Source organism: Acinonyx jubatus, chromosome B3 (genome assembly GCF_027475565.1).
Source record: "Acinonyx jubatus isolate Ajub_Pintada_27869175 chromosome B3, VMU_Ajub_asm_v1.0, whole genome shotgun sequence".
NCBI classification, from domain to species: Eukaryota; Metazoa; Chordata; class Mammalia; order Carnivora; family Felidae; genus Acinonyx; species Acinonyx jubatus.
Genome location: NC_069386.1, coordinates 36,754,267 through 36,767,360, shown reverse-complemented (window position 1 = coordinate 36,767,360; position 13,094 = coordinate 36,754,267). Strand labels below are relative to the sequence as shown.

At 45.4% G+C, this 13,094-nt stretch overlaps 1 long non-coding RNA gene across 1 annotated transcript in view; it reads left to right on the top strand.

Annotated features, from left to right (window-relative positions):
• Positions 1-10,925, top strand: part of LOC113601857 (uncharacterized) — a 57,896-nt gene extending 46,971 nt beyond the window's left edge. The window contains exons 2-3 of the long non-coding RNA XR_008299095.1: positions 8,013-8,131; positions 10,832-10,925. This is a non-coding gene — a long non-coding RNA (uncharacterized LOC113601857). The remainder of the gene's footprint in view (positions 1-8,012; positions 8,132-10,831) is intronic.
• Positions 10,926-13,094: the final 2,169 nt, after the last annotated feature.

The following is a 13,094-nucleotide window of genomic DNA, read 5'->3' as shown; positions in this document are numbered from 1 at the left end:
GTTTCTTTTTCTTCTATTCCCCCCCACCTCCTTTTTTGTGACAATTTTGGGATTTTTTTAATCAACAACAATAAACACAACAACAAAAAGCATTTTCAAGGTTTTTTTTTAATTTTTTTTTAACGTTTATTCATTTTTGAGACAGAGAGAGACAGAACATGAACGGGGGAAGGTCAGAGAGAGAGGGAGACACAGAACCTGAAACAGGCTCCAGGCTCTGAGCTGTCAGCACAGAGCCCGACGCGGGGCTCGAACTCACAGACCGCGAGATCATGACCTGAGCCGAAGTCGGATGCCCAACCGACTGAGCCACCCAGGTGCCCTTTTTTTTTAAATGATAATTCTAACACTTGTATTATTTTCCTGGTCAACATAATTATTACAATTAAGAATGTTCAGGGGTGCGTGGGTGGCTCAGTTGGTTAAGCACCAACTTTAGCTCAGGTTATGATCTCGAGGTTCATGAGTTGGAGCCCCACTTTGGGCTCTTGTGCTGACAGCTCAGAGCCTGGAGCCTGCTTCAGATTCTGTGTCCCTCCCCCGCTAGAACTCTTGTCTCTCTCTCAAAAATAAATAAAAAGAGTGTTTACCTGTATGTTTAAATAGATGTAATGCTTACCACGAGTCTTTTTATACCTCAATTTCCTCCTATGTAAATTCTTAATTTGGATTCATCTTTTGGCTGTTTTTCTCATGTCTTCAAATAGAGTGGTAGATTTCCTGTTGATGGAATGAATGAGAAGGATTTCACTTCCTGTGTGACACCTTTGGGGGCAGGGGGGCTTCCAGCCTGGCGATGGGACAGCTCCCTGCTATTGTTAGTTCCCGTCCAGCTCTGTCCCTTTTGGTTTCCCTCACTTCTTGCCTAAACCTTGTCAATTGTCTCTTCATGAAATTTCCCTCAATTACCCAGTTTGAGCCAGCTTCTGTTCTGGCTGGGTGATGCAACCTCTCCCCCAAGCATCCCGTACCTCCTGTCCCTTTTCTCTCTTTCAACCCCCTACCCCTCCCCATTCTTTCTTCCTCTTTTTGTCCTCTCCCATTTGAAGCTAGGTGACAGGCGGTATGTAGGTTAGCATATCACACTCTTCATGCACTCTGTGGTTGCCCTTGTCCCTGGGTGGTCAAGAGCACAGTATTCCTTCTTTTGAAACAGCTCAGGATTCTGGTGGATTTTCAGAACGTGCAGTCCATTTCCCAGCCTCTCAGAAGCCCCACCCTGGCCAGCAGTCAGACAGGCTCCCAGTCCTGCCCTATGCTTTCTTTCTTATAGACAGCCCATTTTATTTCCTCGTCGGACATCTTGGGAGGGTGTGTGAGACCAAATCTGTTACATCAGTGTCTAGATGGAGCGTTAGCTAGCTCAGGCCAAGACATTATAAGTTGCATTTTTATTGCTTTCCCAATCCTTGTGTGCAGCTTTTATTGTGCTAGGAGTTTAAAATGTAATAAACAAGGAGAAAAAAAATATTTTAAGTCACTCTGGCTAAAGACTCCAGCCTAACAAAATCCTTAACAGACCCTTGTAAGTCCTGTTGCCGGGGAGTATTTGTCCAACAGACCTGGAACAGTTTAAAAAGGAGGAATGGGGGTTTGGTTAACATTAAAGAAACACAAAGATTTTTCATCTGGCTCTGGGGGAGACCAGAGCCACAGAGGGAACAAGAAAAGAAAGAGGGGATTGAGCATTTTTGCAAACAAATGATAAAACTGCCTTTTAAAGAAGGGGGGGGGGAACCCCTTGTCCAAACAAGACTTTTGCCAGGGTAGGAAATCATTTCTGCAATTGTTTACAATGCTCAAGCAGCCCGTCCAAAGTCAACATGGCCTGGAAGCGTTGCCCTGGAGCCTCCTGCTCTTTGCCAGCCGCCTGCCAGCTCGGGCTCAGCTATTTCTGGGACTTAGTTCCCTCCCTTGAAAAACAAACTGTGGCCCTCACTGTCATCCCCAATAAAACCCCCAGGTTTTTCAGGCTTAATCATGTTTTCCAGAAGAGTTGTCCAAATTGGGGCCTGGGTGCAAAGAGTTGAGTTTGGGAGAGCCAGTTTGGGGGGAAGGGGACCTTTCATTTGCAAGGTGCCAAGGTGGAAATTTCCATTGCATTCCAAGATGGCTCCACCTGTGGCTAAGGAAACCCGTTCTGCCTTCAAAGAGGAGACCCTGGCTAGTGAAATTTGTGCCCCTTCCCACAGTTTGTTCCACAAATCTAGAGAAAAGTTTCCTTTTAATAAAAAGCACCATGATTGCTAGTAATAACCTCTTACTTCTGGATACCTCTTTAATATAGATAAATGTCTGTTATCTTATTTGATCTCCACCATGAGAAAGGCACTGTTAATCTCATAAATAAATGAGATTGACTAAATAAAGTTAATCTATGTGTCTCCTTCTTTTTGTGTTAGTAATACAGTCACGTGGTTTGCAAATTTTAAAGTGAAAATAAAGCCCTCCCTTGCACTCTGTCTCCACTTGCCCATAGGTAGCCAGTGTTGTTCATCTCTTGCGTATCTTTCCAGAGGTGCTTTATGCATATAAGCAACTTAGAGTGGCGCCAGGGGAGAGTATCGCACTGAGACAAAGGAGTCCCAAGTCCTAGTCCTGCTTCTGTCTCCAATGTGCTGTGTGACATTGTGTATGCCACTTTCCCTCTCTGGACCTCATCTGTGTCATCTGTGAAACTGGGAATACAAATAGCTAACATTCGGTTGGCTTATATGTACCTGCCACCGTGCCAAGTGCTCCCATATGTATTAGTTGAATTAAGATCACCACAACCGCGTAAGGAGGCATCATCAGCCCCATTTATCAGTGACAAAACCAAGACCTAGTGAAATTAAATAACATGTCCCGGTCATAGCTAATTAGAGGAGGAACCTGAATTTTATGAAGCTAGGTAATCTAACAGTAGAGCTCTTAGCCACTCGAACCACTGTGATATTCCACTGCCACTCATTGATGATATTGACAATACCAAATGATGGCTTGAGGCAGGAGGCTGTCCCAGAGCTGTTCCTTCCAAGTCTGCTATCAGGAACTGGTTCCAGTTCCTGTGAAGCTCTGGCCAGGCAGCTCTGACTCACTCAGCCCCATTTAGATGGGATGGTGGACAGCTGGCGAAGAGCAGGAGATAGCAGGGCAAGGCTCAGGCACGAACCCTGATGTCAGTCCCCTGCCTCCCTCCTGGGCATCAGGACAACTCCTTAAAAACAATCATTTTAAATTTTTTATCAAAAGTAATAATGCACATATTTAAAAAGCCAACTAATATTTGAAGGCTTATAGCAAAAAGCATCAGAGAACAACCGCTTTTAACCCTTCTGGCTACTTTTTTATGTATTTATCTCCATTATTATAAATCCGGGGTTTACTTTTTCTGTAAGAGTGCAAACTTTTCCCATAAAGGGCCACATAGGAAATATCTTCAGCTTTGTGGGCCAGTATGTTGCAACTGCTCAGCTCTTCTTGTAGCTATAAAGCAGCCGTAGGTAAATGAGTGGGTGTAGACATATCCCAGTACAACCTTATTTACAAAACCAGAATTGGCCAGTGGGACATCATTTGCTGACACCTGTTCCAATTGCTTAAACTTCTCTTCCTCAATATTCTTGATGTGTAAGTTTAGGGATTACCTGTTCATTTTCTATTGTGGTAGATAACAATTGACCTTTCTTAAACAGCTCCCCTTTCTGTAGTTGTTTATGCTCCTAAGCCATGCTAATAGAATTATATTGTAATTATCAGTGAAATCAGTATTCAATGTTTGCTTATTATGACTGAGTAAATACTGTTCTTTACTGAGTCAAGTAATGTACCATGTGACATTTCCTTTCTCATGTAGGCTTTATTTTTACCTGGAGTTGATAAGGCTCTCATTCTTTTTTTTTTTATTTGCATGGTTTCTTTGACCTTCAACAGCCCCTGTTGGACAATTTTCTACGTGGGTAAGCAGATAATGTGTCAAATGTCTCTTTTTTTCAGTGCCATTGTTTTACCAGAGTCTCTCCTAGAGCATTCTAGCCTCCTGCTCCACTGTGGACTGCTCCCTTGAGCTTGGGCTCAGATCCTATCCCAGGGCTTCCTTTCTCCGCTTGATCTCTTTTCTGTGTTGGATCTCTTTTCCCCAGATGTGATGTCTTCTTCTCTGACTTACTTCCTCATTTTGCTGGAGCACATCCTCTAGTAGCTGTCCGAGAAAGGGAACATGGGAGATAAAATGGTGAAGTTTGGTATATCTGAAAATGCCTTTAATTTAACATCACTGTTGAATGATAATTTTGCAGAATGGAGAGTTCTAGACTAGAAATTACCTTTGTCTCAATATTTTGAGAGATACAGGTTGTTAGAAGTCTGCTACATTTTTGATCCTTAATTCTTTGCATGCAATCTTTTTTCCCCTCAAGAAGTTTTTATGTTCTTCTTTTTATTACTAATGTTCTAAAATTTCTAGTCATTGTGCCAGGCACTCAATAGACCCTTTCAATTTGGACATTCATGTCCTTCAGGTCTGAGAAATTTCTTTGTAATATTTCTTTCATAATTTCCTTCCCTCCATTTTATTTTTTCTTTCTTTCTGATACTCCAATTCATTGGCTTTTAGACCTCTTGGATTGTCCCTTAATTTAAAAATGTTCTTTGTGGGGCGTCTGGGTGGCTCAGCCAGTTAAGTGTCTGACTCTTGATTTCAGCTCAGGTGACAATCTCATGGTTTGTAAGTTTGATCCCTGCATCGGGCTTTGGGATGACAGTGTGGAGCCTGCTTGGGATTCTCTCTCTCTCTCTCTCTCTCTCTCTCTCTCTCTCTCTCCCTCTCTTTCGGCTCCTTCTGCACATGCTCTCTCTCAAAACAAATAAATAAATTTTTTAAAAAGTGTTCTATTTTCTGCCTTTATCTTTTTATTTTTGGGAGAATTTCCTAGACTATTCCTTCCAGTATTTCCATTTAAATTATTTTTATTCTAGCTACCATACTTTAGATTTCTCAAAGCTCCATCTTGTTCTCTGTTGCCTTTTTTTTTAATGTTTATTTACTTCTGAGGGAGACAGAGAGCCGGCAGGGGAGGGGCAGAGAGAGAAGCGGACAGAGGATCTGAAGTGGGCTCTGCTGACAGCAGAAAGCCTGATGTGGGGCTTGAACTAACGAACCAGGAGATCATGACCTGAGCTAAAGACAGACGCTTAACTGACTGAGCCACCCAGGTGCCCCACTCTGTTGCTTTTTATAGTATTGTTTTCTTTTTATGCATTCACAATCTCCTCTCTTACTCTTCTGAGAATATCAAGTATAGATGGGACATTTTTATTTGTGTTATTCTGCTCCCTGCATTGTCCTTGTCTCCCCCAAGTTCTTGTTTTCCTTTTGCTTTATTCTGTCTTTTGTGTTGGAGGCTTTCTTCAACTTATTGAATCTTTGTCTCTTCTTATTAAAGAGTGAGTCACCAAAAAGCTTTATGGAAGTTCTGTTGTCATAGAGAGGGCTGCCAACTGGTGATCCTCACCGAAGGAGACGGAGCAGGCAGAGTATTTTCTGGAGGAGATGCCTAAGTGTCATTATCAACCAAACTTGTTGTTTTCAGCCTTCTCTTTGCCTTCTGCATTACCAGGTCGCCCAGTCACTGAGCCTCTCTGGCTTGCTTCTCGTGGTATCACCGATGTATATAATCTCTTTGGAGTCAGCTGCTTCTACTCTGATATGACTGACTGGGCTGTCTATCAGCTTTTCATCCTCCCAGCATGTTGACCAACCCTTTCCACCTATTGTTTCCATTCTTGTGCTCTTGTCTTTGTGGGCTTAGAGTTTGTTCTTAGTACAATACCACCCCCCCCCCCAAAATGGCCTTTTGGCTCCCATCCAAGGAAGTCTATTATCCGCACACAAGCAAGAGTGGTCCTTTAAAATGTAAGTCACAAAGGGCGCTTGGGTGGCTCAGTCGGTTAAGGGTCTGACTCTTGATTTCAGCACAGGTCGTGATCTCACTGTTTGTGAGTTCAAGCCTCGCATGGGGAGTCAGCGCAGAGCCTGCTTGGTATTCTCTCTCTCCCCCTCTCTCTGCCCCTCCCCCACGAATGCTTTCTCTCGCTTTCTTTCTGTCTCTCTCTCTCTCTCTGTCTCTCTCTCTCTCCCTCTCTCTCTCAAAAATCAATAAACATTAAAAACATTTTTTTAAATAAAATGTGAGTCACAATACCAACATGTGGATATTCCATAGGATGCTGCTCTAACCTCTTTAATAGTCAAAGTGTGATGAAGAAGTGAGCAGGGATAGGGTGAGAGATGGTCCTAGATTTAAAATATTTATGAGACATACTAACAAAATGCAATGTGTGTTCCTGAGTTACACAAACCAGCTGTAAAAAGGCATTTTGGGGGCGCCTGGGTCGCTCAGTCGGTTGAGTGTCCGACTTCGGCTCAGGTCACGATCTCACGGTTCATGGGTTTGAGCCCCACATCCATCTCTGTGCTGACAGCTCCGAGCCTGGAGCCTGCTTCGGATTCTGTGTTTCCCTCTCTGCCCCTCCCCTGCTCACATTCTTTCTCTCTCTCTCAAAAATAAATAAAAAACTTAAAAAAACAAGGCATTTGGAGCACTTGGTGAAATTTGAATATAGATATGAAAGAATCATTAATTTTGTTAGGAACAAGCCTGGTATCATGGTTGTGCAGGAAATGTCTTTATTTTCTAGAGATGCATATTTAATTATGATGAAGCACCATGATGTCTGAAAATTTGCTTTAAAAAACTCAGCCAAAAAAAAAGCGAACATGGTAAAATGTTTAAATGTAAATGTTTAAGTGTTAATGTTTAAATCTGGGTGATAGGTATACATTATCTACTTTCCCTACTTTTACATACGTTTGAAATTTGTTTTTAAAGGAGAGAGGTGAGGGGGGAGTAATATGCTGCTTAAGCTTTTCTGTGGCTTCTCAATTCCTTAAAGTAGAACCCAAAGCTCTTAAGGCGGCCTTCAAGGCCCTGCAAGGTCTGGGCCCCACCTGCCCCTGGACCTCAACCTCTGCTGCTTTGCCCTGTTCCCAGGATCCCAACCACACTGGCTTCCTCCTTGTCCTTACCAAGCCCATTACTGCTCTCTCGGGGTCATTACTGTGACTCTCGCCTCTGCCTGGCATGTTCTCCCTGTATCCCCATAGTCACTGGGAACCCCTGCCTCGTTCTGGATTCTGCTTTGACATCAGCTGATCAGAAAGATCTTTTCTGACACTTTACCTAAAAATGACACTCCCCCCCCCACTTTTCCACACCATTTCCCATTCCCCTTTCCCTGCTTTTGTTTCTTTATAGCATTTATTATCACCTGCCTTTTTTTTAAAAAACATTTTATTTTTAGGTAACCTCTATGCCCCACATGGGGCTCAAACTCATGACTCCAAGATCAAGAGTCACGTGCTCCACTGACTGAGCCAGCCAGGCACCCCTATCACCTGCCTTAAAAAGAAAATTCTGATAAAATGTACATATGTGAAATTTGCCATTTTGACAATTTTAAAGTGTAGAATTTGGTGACATTAAGTGCATTCACATCTCTGTGCACCATCACCACCATCCATCTCCAGGACGTTTTCATCTCCTCCAGCTGAGACTGTGCACATCAAACACTAGTTCCCCCTTCCTCCTTCCCCTGGCCCCTGGCAACCACCATTCTGCTTTCTGTCTCTATGAACTTGACTAGTTTAGAGACCTCACGTAGGTGGAATCATACAATATTTGTCCTTCTGTGTCTGGCTTATTTCACTTAGCATCATATCTTTAAGGTTCATCCACGTTGCAGCCTGTGTGAGAATTTTGCAGCCCCTGCTGTTTTGTGTATTTGTCTATTCATTTGCTTACTGTTATTGTTGTCCGCCTCCCACTCTCCAGCAGGAGGTATGGTCCTCAGGTGCAAGAGCTTTGCCTGGTTCTCTCACTCACCTACTGCAGTGCCTGGGCATGAGGATGCATTTAATAAATATTTGTTGAGTAACTTGACTCCCATTGGGGCAATCTTTTTTTGCATAGAGCTGGCCTTCTCTGAGCAAGACTTGCCCATTCAGCAAGCACTTTTTGGCCTCCACCGTCTGATGGAGTGGCAGAGAATAAAAGAAAGAGAAGACAATGAAGCCAATGTAGCTGAGAAGGTAAGAGAGATAGAGTGGATACATGCTTTCATGGTTTGTTTGTTTCTGCCCAACATTTGCTCCTGTTTTTCTGATGATAGGAATGGAATTTTCCCTTGAGGAATCTTCCTTCCCTTCATCTTATCCTCGGTTTCAAGGAAATGCAAGCAACCCAGGCCTGGGATTTTTGTTGCAACCGTTGGGAAACACAGGCACCATTGCACTGAGACTGTAAAACTGGAAGGATGTTAGCCCAGAGTTATGATGACTCCCTGCATTGAAATGGCAATTGAAAGAATGAAAAAATATTCAAATAATGATTGGTAGGAGACCAAAGTGCCTTCCAAACCCAAAGGTGACCCTTAAATGGTTGTTTTTTGGCTACAATAGAGGCTAGTGAGAGAGAGAGAGAGAGAGAGAGAGAGAGAGAGAGAGAGAGAGAGCTACTTTCTAGGGCGGGGGGTCAAGGAGAGTATGAAGGTTGGAGGTTTTCAAAGCTTTGTGTGGGAGGTTCTGCCAGTTACCCACCCAAGTCCAGCTCCCTTCCTTCCCAGGCACATGGCTAGATTCTATTTCCCAGCCCCCCCACTGCCCCCCTGCAGTGAAGGGTGGCCATGTGACCAGATTCTGTACAGAAGAGTGTGAGTGGTGATGATGCGTCACGTGCGGGGACTCGGGCCTTAAGATCATGGAATGTCTCCTCCTCTTTTCCTTTCCCACCAGCTGGCACCCAGGTACAGTCAGGGAGACCATAAGCGGGCTCTGGAGATGGCAGAGCAACAACCTGGAAGGAACCCGGGACTTGACAGTCTGTGTGAGAGAAAGTTCATCCTTTTGCTCCCTAGGCCATCCTTCTATCGGACCTCTTCATTACAGCAGCTCAGAGCCTTGCCCTGACATCTGGCATGGGCCATCATGGCTAGGGCATCCATTTCTCAAAGTTCGTTTCCTTTTTAAAAACAATAGGCAGTCGTGGCAGGGTGGGAAAAGCCCTAGACTCAAAGTGGAGAAGTTTGCGTCGTGAAAATAATTAACATTATGTGCTTTGCATTATATCTGACAAAGGTTTCCTCTGTGAGACCTGGTTTCCTCATCCCTACGATGGCAAGCCACAGAGGAACGAGGAGCTCTGGTGACAGTTCCATAAACTGTCAGGTGTCATACAAGTGGGAGGGTCTCTTGGCATCCGGAGCAGGGGCTCCGTCTCCACTGAGAGGCAAGGTGGGGTCATCTGAAGAGGAACCAGGCAACAAAAGTGGTTGGAACATGCTGCCTGGCCGCCTAGACCGATTGCATGTGAGAGGTCATCAGCGGACTGCGCTCTGAGTCAACTAACTGTAAAAATAGGCGGCATTATAGATACAGTGAGAGCCTGTATGACACCTCACCTTATGGAGAACAATCCCCGCAGAGGGGTGCTGCATTGAAATAACAGCTGTGGCAGTCAGGAGGCCGCCTTCTGAGATGCATGCTGGAGTTTGGCTCTAAATGCCAACATCCTTAGCTAATCTAAGTAATGCATGAGCAGGAAGAATTTGGTGGCTGGGAGCCCAAGTGGAGTTGTATAAAGAACCCTTAAGAGCAGCTAGTAACCTCCGAGCAGTAGGCTCCAGTGCAAGATGGGAAACATAACATTTAATAAAATCTGGGGGTGGGGGGAGCAGGGGTGCCGAGAGGGCTGGGGGTGGGGTCTTGGGTCTTGGCAAGAGGCAGGCTGCTACGGGGCCCCTGGCAGGGTCTCCGCCACACCACAGATGGTTTTCGTCTCTGTGGTTCATTCGTCCTGGGTGAGATGGGCCCGCTCCGAGTCAGGAGTCCCAGATTAGAAGGTCTAACACCCCCTCATTAAAGAGGGGCTCAGCCAAAAGATTTGGGGGGGAAGATGTATCTCCTACCGAGAAGGGAGGCAGCCTCTTACCCCTGACGTGCTAACCCTGTGATTTTTAAACGTTGTTATTATTACTTTTTTACCTTGTGATTTTTTTGAACTGGAAAATCGTTCCAGAGAGCGCCTCGCCCATTCCCCGCCTTCCCCCTACCATCTCCAGCTCTCACTTTACAGTTTGTGGAAACTGAGGCCCCACGGTCACACAGCCAGTTAGGGTCCTTCGAGATCATCTCCTTCAATCCAAACCACCGGTCCCTACCCTGTTATTTGACAGACATGGATACTGAGGCACAGGGAGAGTGACAAACTGGATTTCATGGCTGGAGGGAGAGGCGTGGCCAGGTTCCCTGGTCCAAACCCGGGCAGTTTTGATCCCCATAGGTCAGCATCTCCCAGCTGAGAGCGATGATCGTCAAAGGCCCCTCTCCTGCTTTGACTCAGTGGGTCTCCCTGCAGCCCTTAGCAGCCAAGGAGGGAACCCCTCAGGACAGGGAGTGCTCAGCTGTCCATATTGGGCCAGACGCCTGCCCTTGAAGCAGTCGGCTGTGCCAGGAGGCAGGACAATTGCAGGTGATGGCAGCTCTTTCAATAATGCAAGTAGATGGAGCCAAGGGGAGGTAGTTCCAGAAGCAGGGATGCCGAGCAGACGATTCTCATGGACATGTACTGCAGCCTCCTTAACCTCGACTCTCCTCATCTGTAAAATGGGGACAGTAATTGTGCCCAGCCTACAGGGCTGTCATGAAGAGTAAACAGCGTAATATATACAAAGTCTGCTTTATGTAAGCACCTAATACATATTAGTTCCTGTCTCCCTTCATTTTTTTTTTCAGGAGCATTTCTGAAATTGGAAGCTCTCCCCTATACCAAACATGCTAATAGAGGAAGTGAAAATTTGGCCTGAAAACTCCAGTTTGAAGAAGGCAAGTGACATGATCTAATTTTTAATGTTTCAAGATCCCTCTGGAGGCTGGGTGGCACAGGGTCAGGAAAGGAGGCAGGGGTGGGAGCAGGGAGAAGGGTTACAGAGCCATTACAATAGCCCAGGTGCGTGGTGCTCCTGGCTTGGTGCAGGGGAGTAGCCGTGGAGATGGGGAGAGGCGGGTCAGACTGGAGACGCTCTCAAAGGAGAGCTAACAGCATTTGGCTGTGGGGAATAAAAGGCACCCACAAATCCATAAGGTGCCCCAGTTTGGGGCTTCCCTAATTATTTAAAAAATGTATTATTTTCAGCTTCTTTTTCCCAAGATTTTTTGGCTGCTTTTTAAAAAAATTTTTTTAAAGTTTATTTTTGAGAGACAGAGAGCAGGGGAGGGACAAACAGAGAGGGAGACACAGAATTCAAAGCAGGCTCTGAGCTGTCAGCACAGAGACGGATGAGGGGCTCGAACCCACAAACCATGAGACCAGGACCTGAGTCAAAGTCAGACACTCAACCGACTGAGCCACCCAGTCGCCCCTTTTTTTCTTCTTTTAATATATTGTGCTTATTTTTGAATAGTCAACCCTTTCACATGATCTAAAGTGAAGATATAAAAGGTATACAGTGGGCATCCTCCCTCTGCCAACCACCAGGTCCCCTCTCTGGAAGAAACCCAAATTTTGAATGTAACATTATCATTCCAGGGGTATTTTATGCATGTAGAAGGAAATAAATATATAGGGATACACATATATATGGATGACATACACACACAGAAAGGTAGATATATTTCTGCCTTTTTACACGAATAATGATGTATTATACACATTTTTCTTCACCCTGATTTTTCTACTTAAGGATATATCTTGGGGCTCCTGGGTGGCTCAGTAGGTTAAGCATATGACTCTTGGTTTTGGCTCATGATCCCAGGGTTGTGGGATGGAGCCCTGCATTGGGCTCTGTGCTGACAGCCAGGAGCCTGCTTGGCATTCTCTCTCTCCCTCTCTCTCGGCCCCTCCACCACTCACTCTCTCAAAAATAAAAATAAAAATAAAAATAAAAATAAAAATAAAAATAAAAATAGGGGCACCTGGGTAGCTCAGTTGGTTGAACATCCAACTTGGGCTCAGGTCATGATCTTGCCACTTGTGAGTTCGAGCCCCATGTCAGGCTGTGTGCTGACAGCTCAGAGCCTGGAGCCTGCTTTGGATTCTGTGTCTTCCTCTCTCTCTGCCCCTCCCCTGTTTGCGCACGCTCTCTCTCTCTCTCTCAAATATAAATAAACATTAAAAAAATTTAAAAATAAAAATAAAAATGAAGGGGCACCTAGGTGGCTCAGTTGGTTAAGCGTCCGACTTCGGCTCAGGTCACGATCTCGCGGTTCCATGAGTTCCAGCCCCACGTCGGGCTCTGTGCTGACAGCTCGGAGCCTGAGCCTGCTTCAGATTCTATGTCTCCTTCTCTCTCTGCCACTGCCCTGTTTGCTCTCTCTGTCTCTGAAAAAAAATATGTATCTTGAAAATTGTCTCTGACTTAATTATATAACAAATTACCCCCAAACTTAGTGGCTTCCCACAGCCACACTCCTATCTCTGTTTCAGTGGGTCAGGAACCTGGGTGCTGTTAACCTGGATCATCTGCTCAGGGCCCCTCACAGGTTGTCATCAAGGGGTCGGTGTGGTTCACAGTCATCTCAAGGCTCCACTGGCATCAGACGCCAAGCTCACTTGTGAGATTGTTGGCAAGATTCAGTTCCTTGGGAGCTGTTGGACCCAGTGGCTTCCTTCCTCTGAGGTCCTGGCCACGTGGGCCCTCCAGCATGGCAGTGTGCAAGTGAGAAGTCCCGGGCTTTCAGAGCCGAATCTTGCATAATTTAGTTGTTAGGAGAAGGCATTAAGTCTCGCTGCCCCTCACCCTCAGCCCAGCCACCACGCACACACGCACACATTCACACACACGAGGAGGGATTGCACAAGGGTGTAAATGCCAGGAGGCGGGGATCACTGGGATCTATTACAAAAGCTGCCCGCCACAATTCTCCAGCGGTCTCTAATAAAAAGCATGTTCTGTATGTCCCAACCTCCCATCATATGGATGAGCCCTTGTCCCTTTAACCGGGACTCTGCTGATGGGTTGACGAGGTAGTCTTTCACTCCCACTGGTCGGGAAGCTCA